This window comes from Pleurodeles waltl, chromosome 3_2 (assembly GCF_031143425.1).
Source record: "Pleurodeles waltl isolate 20211129_DDA chromosome 3_2, aPleWal1.hap1.20221129, whole genome shotgun sequence".
Lineage (NCBI taxonomy): Eukaryota > Metazoa > Chordata > Amphibia > Caudata > Salamandridae > Pleurodeles > Pleurodeles waltl.
The window spans coordinates 63,754,030-63,771,648 of NC_090441.1; the positions used below are offsets into that span (position 1 = coordinate 63,754,030).

At 45.2% G+C, this 17,619-nt stretch overlaps 1 long non-coding RNA gene across 1 annotated transcript in view; it reads left to right on the forward strand.

Moving 5' to 3' along the window:
• The first annotated feature begins 2,587 nt into the window (after window positions 1–2,587).
• The window catches only part of LOC138286754 (uncharacterized), a 146,564-nt gene continuing 131,532 nt past the window's right edge, over window positions 2,588–17,619 (forward strand). The window contains exons 1-2 of the long non-coding RNA XR_011202050.1: window positions 2,588–2,635; window positions 4,564–4,617. This is a non-coding gene — a long non-coding RNA (uncharacterized lncRNA). The remainder of the gene's footprint in view (window positions 2,636–4,563; window positions 4,618–17,619) is intronic.

Below are 17,619 nucleotides of genomic sequence, written 5' to 3' on the forward strand. Positions count from 1 at the left end.
CACACGTCTCCTAGTTCAGCCTAAGCTGCTCTGCTAAGCTACCATTATCTATCAGCCTAAGCTGCTAGACACCCTATACACTAATAAGGGATAACTGGGCCTGGTGCAAGGTGCAAGTACCCCTTGGTACTCACTACAAGCCAGTCCAGCCTCCTACACCCTTTTTTTCCAGAATACTTAACACCTCCTTAAACTCACCTCCTCTAACACTTTATCATGTACCCTTCTATCTTTGCCAAATAGCAATATATCATCTTGAAAACATCTCACATTGGTATGGTTCCCAAATAACTGATACATTAACCTCTGAAATATGGCAGCTGCCGAAGCTTAGCCAAACAGTAGTCTTTTATATTGAAAACACCCCACTTGGGTAATAAACGCAGTGTACTTCTTACTTGCTTCACTCAATTTGATCTGATGGTATGCTGCAGATAAATCTATGGTGGAAAACCATTTTGCTCCCTTAATTAATGTCAACATCTCTGAAATTCTTGGTAGGGGAAATTTATCCACTACAATATTTTGATTCAGGTGGCGCAAATCTATGCATAAATGAATCTTCCCATTTGCGCTTTTAGCTACTACCACTGGAGAAATCCACTCGGAAGATTCAATTGGTTCGATGATATCGGCTTCCATTAATTTATCTAATTCTCTCTCAACTTCACTCCTGATTAGAATGGGAATGTTTCTTACTTTGTATATCTTTGGACTGGCATTAGACTTGAGAACAATACTATGTTCAAAACCATCCAAAACACCAATTTTCCCGCAAAAAACGTTAGGATTTTTTTAAACATTTCTTTTGCAATACTTTCTTCCTCATCCACTACCATGACTGGTTCAGGACTATTTGGATCAAGGGTAATGTGCAATTCTCCCTGATCCTTCCAACCTAGAACTGAAGGTCCCTTCCTTGCTACGTAGAGCTTCCCAACAGACTTCCTGTTTTTAAAAGCAAAAGTAAGTTCTCTGAAACCCAACAAGTCTATCTTCTCTCCAGAAAACCCTTCTGGGCTAATATCAGGTTTTTGTAAATTACTACCTAGTTTTCCCACAAATTTTGACCTCCATACCTCTTCATTAATGATAGTAAAAGGAGAACCTGAGTCAACATAAACTTGAATCTCGACCCCCTATATGCATTAAGCATACTGGTTTATTCTTATTGCCAATTGATTCTTCATGAACATTGAATACAAACCTTTGATCCTTACCCATTAGTTTGCTGTCCTGCGTAATTCTATTGACTTTACTCTCATCTTCACTTGAATTATCACTTACTCCATCCACATACTTCACATTATTATTCCTCTTTTTTTTTACACACCCTAGCAAAATGCCCTAGAACTCCACAGGCCGCACACTTCTGCTTCAATGCAGGACAATATTCATAAGAAGCCAAAGGTGAACTGCTATCACAATGATAACACCTTTGACCATCACACTTTGATGCTTGTTGGTTCTTCGCACTTTCTTTCTTTGGTCTGCCCATTTCCTTATATTTTATTTTGTTGACTGTGTCCTCCCCAGTTTCCTTAGATTCTGTTTTAACTGCTTTCACGCTACGACTTGATAATTCAGCTTTCCTAACTATAGCTAAAATATCATCCAGCTCAGGATCTCCATTTATCCACAATCTTACCTGAATTGCTGGATCACGGGTATGCATTACTATTTGGTCTCTAATCAACTGCCCTTGCAAATGATCAAATTTACAGTCATTTGCCAATACTTTGAGCGCAGCAACATACTCATCAACAGTCTAACCACATTCTTGTTTCCTCTGAAAAAAATGTGTATCTTAGAATGCCTATGCACACCTTAGGTGCAAAATAATTATCAAACTCCTTTAACACATTCTCAAATACATTAGTGTCCCCACTGCCACTAATTGTTGTCAAAGATTTGTATACATTTAGTCCTTCAGGGCCCACAGAATGTTGAAAAATCTTTTTCTTCCTCTCTGAACTCATTCTTCCTTCCTCGTCTCTAGTCTCCAGAAAATGTAGAAAGTACGATTTCCATTCTGTCCATTTCATACATGGACTTGCACCTGCTGGCCAAAATGTTTGCCAAGGCTGAAGGGAAAATTGCTGTGTGGCCATATTGAAAATATTAATGTTCAAAGCTGTGTAATAAAGGAATTTGTTCACTGTAGCTTGCTATTATCATAGAAACCACCTTGAAACGAAAAGAGGACACAAAAAGAAAAAAAAGAAAAAAAAACAACAAACTTTGATAAATTAACAGTACTGTACTAAAAGTGTCACAAGTAGTGAAGTTTTCTTCCATCCAGTGTACATGCGTAAATTATTCCTTTACTGTAGTTCCCAATCCTGCGAAATAACAAGCATTCCCATAATTTCCTGGCGTGTCTTGTAGGAGACAAACTGCTGACTTCCTGCTTGACTGCTCTGTGTCCGATGACACACTCGTTCCAGCGCACTTGTTCTGACAAAACGTTATGATTTTTTTTGATACTCCTTAGTTTAAATAAAAGGTGTTGCTAAGGGTCTTTCCTTTCATCAACGCGAACACGTCAGAGGTCATATTACGTAGATTGTATTCAATACAGTGGCGCACGAGACGTAGAATGGAGAGCACAGCTCAAAGGTCGCTTGGAGTAACGGTAACTCCTCTACTGCTTATCTCTCATAATAATTTTAGAAGTAGTCCATCAATAAAGCACGCAAATGCGCGTGCACGGAGCACTCGTAAAATCACTTCCTTCAATATCTCGGCAAGCCTTACCGTTATCACGCACTCTTATTCCAGTGCTGCGTAAGGTCCTTACCGGTATCGTGCACACCTTTTCCTGCGCTGCGTAGGTTCATTAAGGTAGAGACAACTTCTTCCCTCGTCACCAAATCTGTAAAGTCGGAGGCTTGGTACTTAAATTCAAAGCCTTATTCTATAAGATATGAATACAAAAAGGCTTGCCGAGTCTGCCGTGCGTGTTGCGTGTCTCTCACCGACTCCGATCCCAACCACCGACTTCGAATCTCCCCATGGAATCCGAACGGAGACACGCAACAGCCACGCGCTAATATAATAGTTTAATACTAAACTTAAATAACAACATAACATCATGCTGTCCGTTTGGTCATCATCTGGTCCACCTGTCTTCTAGGAACAGAGCATAAGATAGACTCCATGCTAGATCTCCGGCGACTGTGTGACTCAGGGTCAGCTAAGTAAACCTTTTAACAGGTCTTGCTGTTCTGCTTGGAAAAACAGGATCCAGGTACTCAAGTGAGATTTCCTTTTTTTCCTTCCCTCTGTAAAGTGCTTCTTCAAGTACGAAGGTGAACACTGGATATACTGGATGGGCCAATTATGTGACTAGCCCTTGGAGAAGTTGGCCCAAGCCAGCTGTTCTGTCATGATGTATCACCCAGATTTTGCTGGGAGTACCGATACACTGCTGAGTCTCACCACGGCTGCCTAGGTGAAAAGGCATCTTCACCACTGTCATAATCAGCTGCCACCGACTTCATAGTGTCATGACCTGGTCATGGGGATGGTAGTGACCCATGCCCAAAAGGGTACCTCTTTGAGCAGATCCCAGCCACCATTTAGACTCTAGCACCCTGTTGGTGAGAAGCACACTCACATCACAAAGAGCGCTAGTCATTAAACCTGTGACACAGGATTTCTGCAGAAGAAACACACCTGATGAAGAATCTGAAGCACCCTTTCCTCAGTAGGTCAGCGACCATGCTGCACGCAAGTCACAGGTACCAGCTATGACTGCTGACTCAGCGATTTGTCCTTTTGGGGTGGGTACTCTAAAAACCATGACTTTAGTAATTGTAACACCATTCTGAGATCTATAATTCAGCATGCCTGTGTCAGCAATCATTATACAACAGTAGTTATTTTATTCATTTCTGACCTGGCTATTGCCCTTGAAAGAGAGGTCAAACACCCCTCCCCCACCCCTTTAAAATGTCTAAAACAACATTGCTGGTCACCGGAGAGCATAACATAAACAATACGTTTTAAACAAAGAGCAATGCACCACCGCACAGGCACACTATTATACATTCATATTCTGAAACTCAACACGACATGATCTCTCCCTCTCTGACTGCTTAATTTGAGCCAGTAGAAAGATGGAGGGCGGGACTCTGATGCAGAAAGGAAGAAAGTTACCCAGACAGGAAGTGCTAACAGGGGCATCTAGAACCTATTTTCACACTGACCTGCAGTCTTCCAGGAAGCAGACTAAATAGCGGGTGAAAATTAAAGAGCACGCAATATCAGCCAACCATTGGCTGAAAGCTGTGGACAGGAAAAGAGGAGGGCATTTCTTTGCCCCACCAGTTTAGTGAAGAATAGGTGGGTCATCTTGTTTCAAATATCACAGTGGCATTGGACAAAAGGAGACATTACACTACCACTTTTCAGGTTTGCAGATTGCTTTTTACATCTCACCAGAAACACATTATGGACGATACCACTACTAAAGTGAGCTTTGTGTCTTTCTAAATCTCATTTACTTGTTACTTGTTTGATGGCTTTTCTTCATCTTCTTCTGCTTGTTCCCCCCTCCAGATTTTGCCATAGTTTTGATTGGATGACCAGTATCCTTCCACTGCTCACGTTTAGGTAATTACTTTGATATTTTTCTTTCAACACTAGTGTGGTATGATTGTTGGTATGAGTGATCAGCTGTTGATGTGATAGTCTGTGTGGTGCATTATAGCTAATGCTTATATTTCATGAATGGACATTTTGAGCGCTATTTCCTAATGGACGCCATTTTACTTATACTGCCTTACTAGTACTATTATCTATACTAACCCCGCTCCAGTATTGCTTCCGCTGTAGAATGGTAACATCAGATTTAATGACTGAGGAACAATTATTGCTTACATTAGTTATCCTGTTGATTTGTGTCATGCGCTGGCGATTTTTAATACTATCTGGTGGCTACACTACTGCTAGTACCACTTGATGGGGGCATCACTGCTTGTACTTGCAGATGAGGACCAGATGATGACCAATATTTGTTTTACTGCCTGGTGTGTCTTCTACTGTCTTATTCATCAGTAATGTTAATTCTTACACTTATCATGTGCCACTATCGCTGATCCTACCCGATGTGGCAAGTGTAATTTATGTTACCCCATGGTGCACTCTTCTTCATACTGTATGAAAGGGGCATCATTGCATATACCAGATGATGAGGTCATAATATATTATATGTTGTCTGATGGGCCCCTTACCAACTTGATTTGGCTTGTTTTCACCCAGTCTTCCTAAAAATACATAGTACAATTTCACACTATAGTTCCAAAATAATATTTAAAATCTCCTCCCCTATAAACTGATTTACAAATCTAGGCATAGATAATCCCTATACGTCATGGATGCTCCCATTTTCTGTATAGTAAACAAAAGTAAAGACAGTGATTTGATTTCCTTATGAGAGCTATGTTTGCACATATGTGGGTACTAAAACTCCTGAGCTTTGGATTCAAGTTGCACTTCACTGACGAGGCCCAAAAAGGCCTATGTTGGTATGCTGTTGCTTGTGTTGCCATTCAGAGGGGACAGGGTCCTGCAGTTCAATTTGGACTGTCCCTTGTGAAGATGGGACAACGCTGATTTGCATGTGGTTGGTCACTGTCTTTAATAGTTTGGACAAGCTAAAACAAATGATGTACTGGAATACAGCCAAGGGTAATTACCAGTGACTGAGATAAATTCAAGCATTCCGTTCATCACTTTTTGTGCATTTTTGTGCTTTCTAAGTTTTTTTACATGGCTCGCCATACGTATTCATTTTTGCGGAAGTAGTTCTTTCAAGCAAATTCTCCCGTTCCCCTTGAGACTTGATATCCGGTAAGTTACACCACTAATGCTTGATACTAGATTTTAGTCGGCTGAAATACCTTACTGAAGCCTTTATTTCTGTGGGCCTGTTTCCTAAGTTTTTGAAAATGGTTTGAACATAAAGGTAGATAGATAACTGCCTGGGGAGATTAGGAGGATGTGAAGGTGAGCCAGTGTAAAAGGCAGAAATGGAAAGATAAGAGAAATGAAGAGCTTCTTACAGAAAATTGGAGCGCAATGGCAGACACATAAAGACATGGCTTTCAGTGTGCCTTGATGTTGAAATAAGACGGGATGGATGCGCCCTTCAGTGGAATGGATAGATATGCCTGGTTAACCTGCAGGGGTTTGTTGTAGAAATGAACAGGCAAGAATGGTAATGCAATGAAAAATGATGACATTAAAGGAAGGTGCACATTTTATTTTCGGTGGGAAGCATTGCCAGCCTTTCTTCAAAGCAGAGAAGTTAGCTGAAGACCATGAGTCCAGTTGATGGGAATGGCATGATATTCAAGAAGGTGTGTGGACTATTGGCTGCACTGTTCCTGCCGACAGACTTGCCGCCGCCTGTACTGCAGCGCCTAAATAAATAGCACTTAAGTTGGAGGTGGCGAAATGCCTGTCAGCAGGTTGTGAAGGAGAGCGGCGGTATGGAAGCCCTCCCCAGTGAAAAATAAAAAAAAGTAGCAATCACTCTGGGGCAACACTGGTGTCAAGAGTGAGCCGGCGTTTGCCACCCAGTGAAATGTCCACAACTCATTCAAGAAGACCATGAGGTCCACAAATAGGGTTGCAGGTGCTCCCTCATGAAGGTGCCATGGGTTAATTTTAGGTAGACTGACGTCATTGCGAGAATGGTTTGTTAAGGAGGATCCACAGAATTAGTGAAATATTTTATCAGCTGTCAGGCTACATATCTAAGGTAATGGGGCTAAGGAGGGTGAATATTTATAAATTCAGACCAATCGCTTCCAACCAGATATTTTCATGCAGCGGTGTGCCTGCTGTTTTGCAACATACTGCGCAGTGCCTGCCTGTTAGAATTGACATGCCTTTAAGGACTCATCCAGTGAAGAGAATAAAAGCATTCTTTCCAACAAGTCCCACATCACTAACAATCCCCATTAGACATTCTAGAGCGTTGCTTTGTTTGGTGAACTCTGCTTGGGTTTTGAGACACTGTGACATCACTCACTGGGTGGCCCCGAAGGTTGTGTGATAACACTGAACCCTCCTCCCGAAGTCAAACCTGGTAACATGCATATGTTAAGAATCAAAGGGAGAACTGAGATCTGATCTGACTTCTTGCCACCCACCCCCGCCTATCTTCATAAGCCTCGAGGGGCTTTGTGAAGAGGATGATACTGTACGCCAGCGCGGATATGGATTCATCTTTATTAGACATTTCATTAAGTGTAGTGAACTGCCTCCAGGAAGTTAATATTGTCTTTCCTGTAACTTAATCTTCTTAATTCATGTAGACATTATGAATCTAAAGTCTTGAGAATGTCTGTTCTCAGCATGCTTCTTAACCTTTACAGGCCGTGCTCTGGCCGTGCTGCGAGTGTCTGTTTACAGACCGCGCAGCGTGTTGGCTTGTAGGACTTCACCGTAAGCGCTGTAAACCTGCAATGTTTGTACGGGAAGGCAGAGGAAGTTACATGTAATAAGACACAGTTGCCCTGGAAATTTACACACGGTCTCAATCCTGCTAACCTGTACAGTATCCCCTGCAAACCCAGTACCCCAGGTGCGCACGTGCACGCCCCTCCCCCCACTTACATCAATGGTGTGTATGTTTACTAGTCCCCATCCTTTTGGGGTATGTTGCTCTGAGGATCAAACCAGGCCCCGATTTATCAAGCCCTTGTGTTGTCCTTGTGTCATGTCAGACAACACATGGACAATGCAAAGGCTTCAGTAATATTTACAAAGCCATACAATGTACATAAAGAAATGTAAAGCAAAGTAGCTGCTTACGCTGCGTTATGTTACATTTTCCAGCTTGAGGTGGTTCCATTAGGGACCATGGGTGTACCCACACATCCACACATGGATTTTGGCGCATTCCCAGATTTACTAAATTTAGTAAACCTGGGAATGCCTCAAGATGCTACACCTTTCCCAGTGAGGAGTAACAAAGAGAAATATCTTTATTTATCCTTCTCACTTCCTCTTTCTTTCTGGACTGCATTCTGTAGCACACATAGAAAGAATAGCCCCTTCCTGCACAAAAACAACCCTGTCTATAACATAGACCATGGTGCAAGGGTGCCTGTATTAGCGCTTGGCAGCACACAGTGCACCAGCACAATGAGAAAGCAGAAATGCACCATATCTTTGTGAATACAGAGCATGTATGACCTCTGCCTTTCATGCAATGCAGCAACTACGTTTTCTGCCTGTGTTGCATGAAAGATTAGTTAATATGCCACAGAATGGTTCCTGCGCAAATTCTATTTTAAAACACTTTTGCTAAAATACTCAAGTCCTCAAACCTTGCAGTACTGCGGGGACACACACACACACGCACGCATCAACACACACACACTTCCCCCCATTGACTTCAATGAAGTGTGTCTTTACTATTCCATCTCCACATCCAGTTGGATACTGGGGTACATTGCTCAAAGAATGCAAACCCTCAAAATATTGAGCCCAAGCCTTGCCAAGGAAAGCATGGCATTTATTATGGGTTCATTCTATATAACATCGCTAATATGATCATGATTCTTCACTCATGCTGACATTCTTTTCTCAATCAGTGCTGTTAATCTCACTGCTCAATTTACATGTGTCCCATCAGGAGACTTGTCTTCCAATCCCCAGAGAAGTTCACTGTAATCTTAGTTCCTATCAAAGGCTTTCTGTAATTCCAGGTTTTCCTTCATGTTAACCCTCTTAGTCCTGGGACTCTCCCATATTTAGGTATGGGTTAGATCCAGGAAACTATAAAAGAGAATGTATGAGATCAGGAGAGGTCTGGCTATCCAATCAATATCCGCTCTGACTAGGGAAAACCCTGCTTATGTATGGATATGTTCCGTCCCACACCCATCCTTCTTTCTTTAACTTGACATTGATTGGATGGTATGAAACACAACCGCACCCGTCTCTGCCTCCTTTTGGGGACACAGCCTTTACAATGCAGGCATTACAACCCATCCATTACCATGGATATATCTTAACCATGCATGCCTTTACAACACAAGGTAAGTACATGTAAGGTAAATGTGTATGTGTGTGTTCATGTGTATATATATATATTTATATATTTGTTTTTACTAAAAAAACAAAGGTTACAGGGACGTTATAGTTAGGTTCTGAATTTACTCGTACAAAACCATAGAAATTAAACCCATTATAGTTACAGTTTTCTAAAGTAACTATAATATCTCTGGGTTTGAGAATAGGTGTAAGAGGGCGTATCTGGGGGTAAGAGTGGCTATGAGAGTCTCTGTCTGGGTGTGGAAGTGCGTGAATCAGTGTCTTGGGGTGTGTCAGTGTCCGTGCAGGTCTATGAGTTGGTGCATGATGGTTTCAGTGGGTCTGTGAGTGGGTGTGTGAGTCTGAGTGGGTGCATGAGTGGGTCTGTGAGTGGGTGCATGAGGGTCTGAGTGGGTCTGTGAGTGGGTGCATGAGTATGTGAGTAGGTCTGTGAGTGGGTATGTAAGGGTCTGAGTGGGTGTGTGAGTGGGAGAAAGATTAAAAGAGAGAGAGAAAAAAACAGAGTGAGAGGGAGACAGAAAGTTTCTTAGGCTTTGATGATATGAGATATTTCTGCACAAATTGAAAAGAAAAATGCATTTGCCAATTAAAAACAGTAAGATCACCTTTCAGTATGAGCCTCAAACATTTCAAGTTGAAAGAAAAAAAGGATGGCAAGACCAGGGATACATCTGGACTCAAACTCTCAATGCTCGGTGTGAAGGTCATAGACCTATTCTATATTTTATATTGTTTTTAGTCCTTTATGGACCATCTGGCACCGCAGGGGGAGCCTCAAGGCCTCCCCCATGGTCCCTGACCATTTTTAAAATGTATATTATTATATGCCCTTTAAGGTCTATCTGGGACCATGGAGCCTCAAGGCCTCCCCTGCAGTCCCATTGCTCCAGCGAGCAGGCAGCAGCTTTTAACATCAGCTCCCTGGTCGCTGAAGCAATGCTTTTATCTCTGTTCCCTGCACACATACCTGCATGCTGGGAACAGAGATGAAAAGTCTTCTTTCTGAAAGCAGGACCTGTTTGACAGGTCCCGCTGTCAGAAAGCGGAGTGCTTTCTGTGACTTGGCTGCAGCTGACAAAGCTGCAGCCAAGCCACAGCAAACAGCTATGCCCCGGTGGTGGGCACCCAGGGACATAGCATGAGCCAGCCTTGGGGGGTGGCAGTCTGCAGGGCCATCAGTGGCTCATCAAGGGGTGGGTGCCATGTGTCCCCCCTCCAATGTGCATAGCCCTGGGGAGGTGGTGGTCCCTGAAGCTAAGACGGTCCAAAATGGACACCCTTTCAATTTTTTTCAGATTGCCACAGGAAAGTGTTGACCCAGGGGCTGCAGGGAAAAATGGGGGGGTGCGGCCCCCCCACACACCATCAAATGAATGCCTCACGTAGGTGGTGGTCCCAGGGCTGTGGGGGAGGTCGATGGGCCTCCCCCACACAATTAAAGCATTTTGACCTGGGGAGGTGGTGGTCCCCACGGTGTGAGGGTGCACCGCCCCTGCACATATATCGCAAAAATTGACCCAGAGAGGTGGTGGTCCCGGCGCGTTGGGGGAGGCCAATGGGCCTCCCCCACACAATTATAGCATTTTGTCCCACGGAGGTGGTGGTCCCAATGATGTGGGGGGCCGCGTGCCCCATTCATATATCACAAAAAGCGCCCTGGAGAGGTGTGGTCTCCATGGTTGTGGGGGACCAGGAGGCCCCGCATTCAAAATTATGAATGCCCCTGGAACCTGGCCCACCGGGGGTTTATTAACCAAACGAGCGCGGGATCCCATACTTTTTTTCCCCACAAATTCAAAAATTTTGCGAATCTGTGGCAAAAAAAAGAACGTTTTTGCTCTGGATGGATCCTTCTGGGACCCCACCACCAGAGCTAAAGGGTCAAGGTATCTATACCCTGGCCCCTTTTCTTTTTTTTGCATTTTTTTCTGGTACTCGGATGAAGCTGAGTCCCAAGATGGCTGCCAACACTTCCTGGTTTGAAGTGTTGGCAGCCAGTCAGAGCTGTGCATTTCCCTGCACGAGCTCATCTTTTATCATGAATGCTTAGCGGCTAGAGGTATACAAATTTGAATTTGCCTAATTTTCACAAAAACAATTGAATCGATTTACACCAAATAAGCTACAGCACAATCTGCTACCGAAAGCTAGATTTCTGCCAAATTTGGCGTAATTCTGTCCAGTGGTTTGGGGTGTAGACGTTTCTAAAGGTCCTATGGGAAATAGCATAGGAAACACAACTTTTTCACCACCTCTTTTTCCTGGCACCCACTTGACAGATCACCCTGACACTTCCCAGGCGCAACAATAACCATTGCAACACTTTTTTTTTAGAAAATTGTGTTAAGATTCGTCAAATGGTGCCACAGATATAGGCAAGTAAAAAAATGCTTTTTCTATGGAAACATGGTCCTAACTATAAGTACCTAGTGGCGACTATGTAATATATATATATGTGTGTGTGTGTGTGGGAATATATATATATATATATATATATATACTTATTTATATATAGATAGATATATATAATATATATATGTATTGAGCGTTTTTTTGTTTACTAGTAACTTTGGACTCATTTAACGAATCTTCACAAAACCTTCCAAACAAAAGTACAGCAACCTCAATTCCTTCCTAGAAAGTTTCATGTTAAATCATCAAAAGGGGGACAATAAAAAGGAGGTCCCAAAATGCATAATCCCTAGGCATTTTATATAGACTTCTTTAAAACAAGTCTTAGCAAAAACTGCTGAACAAAATTATACTGTATTCGACAGTAAGATAGATTTGTGTCTGCAGATTGTCCTTTTTGTGATTTGGTCTAAATCTGTTCAGTAGTTTTTGAGAAATTGAGGGTCAAAACAATTGTATATTTGGGCAGTTGGGCTTTCGAGAGTCCTACAAGGCTCCTGCAAGAACACAAAATCAAAAATGGAGCCCTGTGAGTGGTCAAGAGGTCCAGTTTTCCTATGAGCCTTCACGCTCTTGCAGGAGTAAGAGGCTCCCATGAGTACCTCAAGAGCGAGTCAATCAATCAATCAATCAGGAATTTGTAAAGCGTACTACTCACCCATGAGGGACTCAAGGTGCTGAGGAAGGGAGGGAAAAGGGGGGGTGCTGCTACTGCTCAAACAGCCAGGTCTTGAGAAGTTTCCTGAAGGTAAGGAGGTCTTTGGTCTGGCGCAGGTGGGTGGGAAGAGTGTTCCACGTTTTTGTGGCGAGGTGCAAGAATGATCTACCGCCAGTTGTAGTTCTGCAGACGCGTGGGACGGTTGCAAGGGCGAGGTAGGCGGAGCGGAGATGCCGGGTTGGGGTGTAGAAGGAGAGCCGTCTGTTCAGATATTCTGGTCCGGTGTTGTGCAGTGCTTTGTGAGCGTGGGTGAGGAGTTTGAAGGTGATTCTCTTGTTGACTGGGAGCCAGTGCATGTTTCTCAGGTGGTCTGTGATGTGGCAGTGTCGGAGGATGTCCAGGATGAGGCGTGCAGAGGCATTCTGGATGCGTTGCAGCCTCTTCTGGAGTTTGGCTGTGGTTCCTGCATAGAGGGCATTGCCGTAGTCCAGTTTGCTGCTTACGAGGGCTGGGGTGACTGTTCTTCTGGTTTTGGTGGGTATCCATCTGGAGATCTTTCAGAGCATGTGAAGGGTGTTGAAGCAGGAGGAGGAGATGGCGTTGACTTGCTGGGTCATGGATAATGAGGATGAGGAGTCCAAGATGAATTCTAGGTTGCATGCTTGGTCGGTGGGAGTTGGAGTGGCTCCGACAGTGGCAGGCCACCAGGAGTCATCCCATGCGGAGGGGGTGGAACCGAAGATGAGGACTTCCGTCTTGTCGGAATTGAGTTTGAAGCAGCTGCTCTTCATCCATTTGCCGATGGCCTTCATTCCTTCGTGGAGGTTGGTCTTGGCGGAGTCCTTGATGAGGGAGAGGATGAGTTGGGTTTCGTCGGCATATGAGATGATGTTGAGGTTGTGGGATCGGGCGATGTTAGAGAGCGGGCCATGTAGACGTTGAAGAGGGTGAGGCTGAGGGAGAAACCCTGGGGTATGCCGCAGATGATTTCGGTGGTCTCCGAGCGGAATGGGGGGAGGTGGACTCTCTGGCTTCTGCCAGTAAGAAAGGAGGTGACCCAGTCCAGGGCTCAGTCGCGGATTCTTGCATTGCTGAGGCGTGAGCACAGAGTGTAGTGGCAGATGGTGTCGAGCGCGGCCGAGAGGTCCAGGAGGATGAGGGACTCGGTTTCGCCATTGTCCAGTACGGTTCTGATGTCATCGGTGGCGGCGATAAGGGTGGTTTCTGTACTGTGGTTGCTACGGAATCCGGATTGGGAAGGGTCCAGGGTGCAGGTCTCCTCGAGGAAGCGGGTTAGTTGTCTGTTGACAGCCTTCTCGATGACTTTTGCCGGGAAGGGGGAGCAGGGAGATAGGCCAGAAGTTCTTGAGGTTCTTTTGGTCCGCCTTAGGTTTTTTGAGGAGGGTGCTGATCTCGGCATGTTTCCAGCTCTTCGGGAAGGTGGCGGATTCGAAGGAGCTGTTGATGATCATTCGTAGTTGGGGTGCGATGACGGAGCTTTCTTTGTTGAGGATGTGGTGAGGGCAGGGGTCAGATGGAGAGCTGGAGTGGATGGTGCTCATGATTTCGATGGTGTTGTTGTAATTGACGGGGGTCCAGGAGAGGAGGAGGTTGGTTGGAGGTTAATATGTGGCATTGGTGGTTGCCGGGGGGGTCTGGGTGCTGAAGCTATCATAGATGTGTTCAATCTTGCGGTGGAAGTAGAAGGCTAGGGAGTCGCAGAGGTCTTGGGATGGCAGGATGTCATTGGAGCTGGGGTTGGAGAGTTCCTTCACCATGTTGAAGAGCTCCTTGTGGATGTGTGCATTGTTGTTGATTCGGTCTTTGAAGGCAGTTCTCTTGGTGGCTTGGATGAGTTGATAGTGTCTGCGGATAGCTTTTATTGAAGGCTGTGTGCTTGTCCAGAGTCTGATCTTGGCGCTACTTTCTTTCGAGTCTTCGTCAGGTTTGCTTAGATTCGTGGAGGTCAGCGGTAAACCAGAAGGCCTTTCTGTCGGTGCATCTGTTGGAGGGATTCTTGATTGGGGCGAGAGTATTGGCACAGGTGTCGACCCATTGCCTGAAGTTGAGGGCAGCTGCATCAGTGTCTCTGGTGTCGATGGGTGGGTTCCGGAGAGGGTTGTGATAAGATGGACTTCGGTGACCTTGTTCCAACTGCGGTAGGGGATCCATTGTGGGTGGTGGTGTGTTCTGGGTTTCTTGAAGAAGTGGATGCAGCAGTAATCTTTCCAGTGGAGTTTGGTGGTGTGGCTGAAGGAGACATGATTGCTGGCAGAGAAAATAGGGTTGAGTGTGTGTCCTGCGGAGTGGGTCGGTGTCGTGACGAGCTGTTTGAGGTCGAGGTAGGAGAGGTTGTCGAGCAGTGTGTCCGTGTTGTTGTCGTTGGTGTTCTCGAGGTGGAAGTTTAAGTCTCCAAGGAGAATGCAGTCTGTGGATGTGCAAGCGTGCCTGCTGATGATGTCGGTGATGGAGTTACTGAACTGCTGTCGGGGGCTGTGAGGCCTGTAGACGAGGGTCCATCGGAGGGTGGTGATTGGGTCAGTGTGGATCTGGAAGTGCAGGCGTTCGGCGGGGATGAGGGTGTCTTTGGTGCTGAACGTGATCCTGAGGGTGTTCTTGTGGATGATGGCGATGCCTCCTCCTGGTTTGTTGGAACGGTCCCTGCAGGTGATCTTGTAGCTGTCCGGGATGGCTATGGTGATTTCAGGCGCTGAGGAGGGGTTCATCAGGGTCTCAGTCAGGAAGGCGACATCTGAGGAGGCTGAGTCGAGTAGATTCCATAGCTATAATGCGTGCTTGTGGACGGAGCGGGGAGCTGGTGTTGAGGAGGATACATCTGAGGTGGTTGCATCCTGCCTTGGTGGATGGGTCGTTGACGTCAAGTGCTCTGATTGGCTAGCTGTTGTAATGTTAGAAATGAAATGAGGTGTTGTGGAAATGAAGTAAGAAAGTTATAGAAGTGGGCTGCAGAAAGGCATGCTGCCCCCCTCGATTTAGAGAGAGGGTGTCTAAGGGCTAACTACTGTGAAGATAATTAATGTATATTGTTTTTAACTAATTTTTACGATCTTGTGGGACTCTCACTGGGTTGTGAGTAGACAAAATGAGTAGATGAATTCTCATTAGTCCCTATTAGTAGGAATGGATATGGTGGTCCTTGTATTTTTAAGGGAAGTGTATAAGAGATAAGTACTGTGATGAGTAGATGGGTAATTCTTACTTGAATTCTTTTTTATGATCTTGCAAGACTCGCAAGATCAGGAAAAGTCAGAAGGAGCAGGTGATCTTTGAATGCACCATAATATGCACACTTGCAACAGTGGAAAGGAGTCTTAGTGGAGATGATGTTAGTCTACTATTTATGTCCATCTGCTTGGTAAGAGTTGTGAGTAGAGTAAAGTCTCTTCCCCACACTACTATGCACACCCATTATTGGAGAGAGGGTTGTTAGAAGGGTAGGCAGTCACTGGACAGAGCACACTATGCACACCTGTCATCCAAGACAGAGGTCTCAGTGGAGAGGCCAGTCTCTCTCCAAACAGCCTACTACGCAATCCCATCATCTGAGATGGAGGTCTGAAAAGAGAGGTCAGTCCATACACACATCTTACTACGCACATCTGTCATCTGAGAGACAGACCAGTCTATGTACACACCTTAATATGCACACATGTCACCTGACAGAGAGATCTGACAGGAAAGGGTAGTCCCTTTCCATTCAATACTATGCATACCCATCATCTGAGAGACAGGTCTCAGCAGAGAGGCCAGTCTCACTCCACACACCCTACTATCCACACCCATCATCTGAGACCGAGGTCTTAGAAGAGAGGACAGTCACTCTCCACACACCCTACTATGCACAGCAGTCATCTGAGAGAATGGTCTGGAAGGAGAAGCTAGTTTATGTACACCCCTCACTACGCACACCTGTCATCTGAGAGAGAGGTATGACAGCAGAGGCAGTCCATGTACACACTCTAATATGAACACATATCATCTGAGATAGAGGTTTGAGAGGAAAGGGCAGTCCCTCTCCGCTCACTACTATGCACACGTGTAATCTAAGAGAGATGTTGCAGTGGAGAGGCAAGCCTCTCTTCACACACCCTACTATGCACACCCATCATCTGAGAGAGAACTCTGTAAGGAGAAGCCAGTCCATGCACACATCCTACTACATACACACACCATCTGAGAGACAGGTCTGACAGAAGAGGCAAGACCATGCACACACCGTAATATGCACATCCGTCATCTGTGAGAGAAGTCTGACAGAAAAAGGAAGTCTCTCTTCACGCATTAATACAAACACCCGTCATCTGAGAGAGAGGTCTGAAAGAAGAGGCTAGTCCATGCACACACCTTAATATGCTAACCCATCATCTGAGAGAGAGGTCTAACAGGAGAGTTCAATCCATGTACACACCCTAATGCATACACCCGTCCTCTGAGAAAGAGGTCTGACAGTAAAGGGCAGCCCCTCTCCACTCATTACTACTCACACCCATCATCTGAGAGAGAGGTCTCAGCGGAGATGCCAGTCTCACTCCACACGCCCTACTATGCACATCTGTCACCTGAGAGAGAGGTTTAAAAGGAGAAGCCAGTCCATGCATGCACATTACTATGCTAATCCGTCATCTGAGAGACAGGTCTGGCAGGAGATGCCAGTCAATGTACACACCCTAATACACACACCGGTCATCTGAGAGAGAGGTCTGAAAGAAAGGGAAGCCCCTCTCCGCTCACTACTATGCACACCTATCATCTGAGAGAGGTCTCAACAAAGAGGCCAGTCTCTCTTCACACACTCTACGATGCACACTCATCATCTGAGGGAGAGGTCTGAAACGAGCTGTTAGTCCATGCACACATCTTACCACGCACACCTATCATCAGAGAGAGAGTTCTGACAGGAGAGGCCAGTCCATGAATACACCCAAATATACACATGCGTAATCTGAGAGACAGGTGTGACAGGAGAGGCCAATCCATGTACACACCCTAATACGTATCATCTGAGAGAAATGTCTGACAGGCAAGGGCAGTCCCTCTCCACTCACTACTACGTACACCTCTCATCTGAGAGAGAGGTCTCAATGGAGAAGCCAGTCTCTCTATGCACACTCGTCATCTGAGAGAGGGATTTCAGCAGAGATGCCAGTCTCTGTCCACACACTCTGCTACTAAGCACCCATCATCTGAGAGAGGGGTCTCAGCAGAGACCCTAGTCTCTCTTCACACATCCTACTAGGCACATCTGTCATCTGAGAGAGAGCCTTTAAAGGAGAGTCCAGTTCATGCATACATCTACCTACGCGAACCCATCATCTGAGAGACTGGTCTGGCAGGAGAGGCCAGTCCATGTACACACCCTAATACACACACCAGTTGTTGGAAATGGCCCTTTCTGCAGGGCTATCCCCAATCTTTTTGACTTTCTCATAGTTTTTGACCCTCTTTATGTTGGC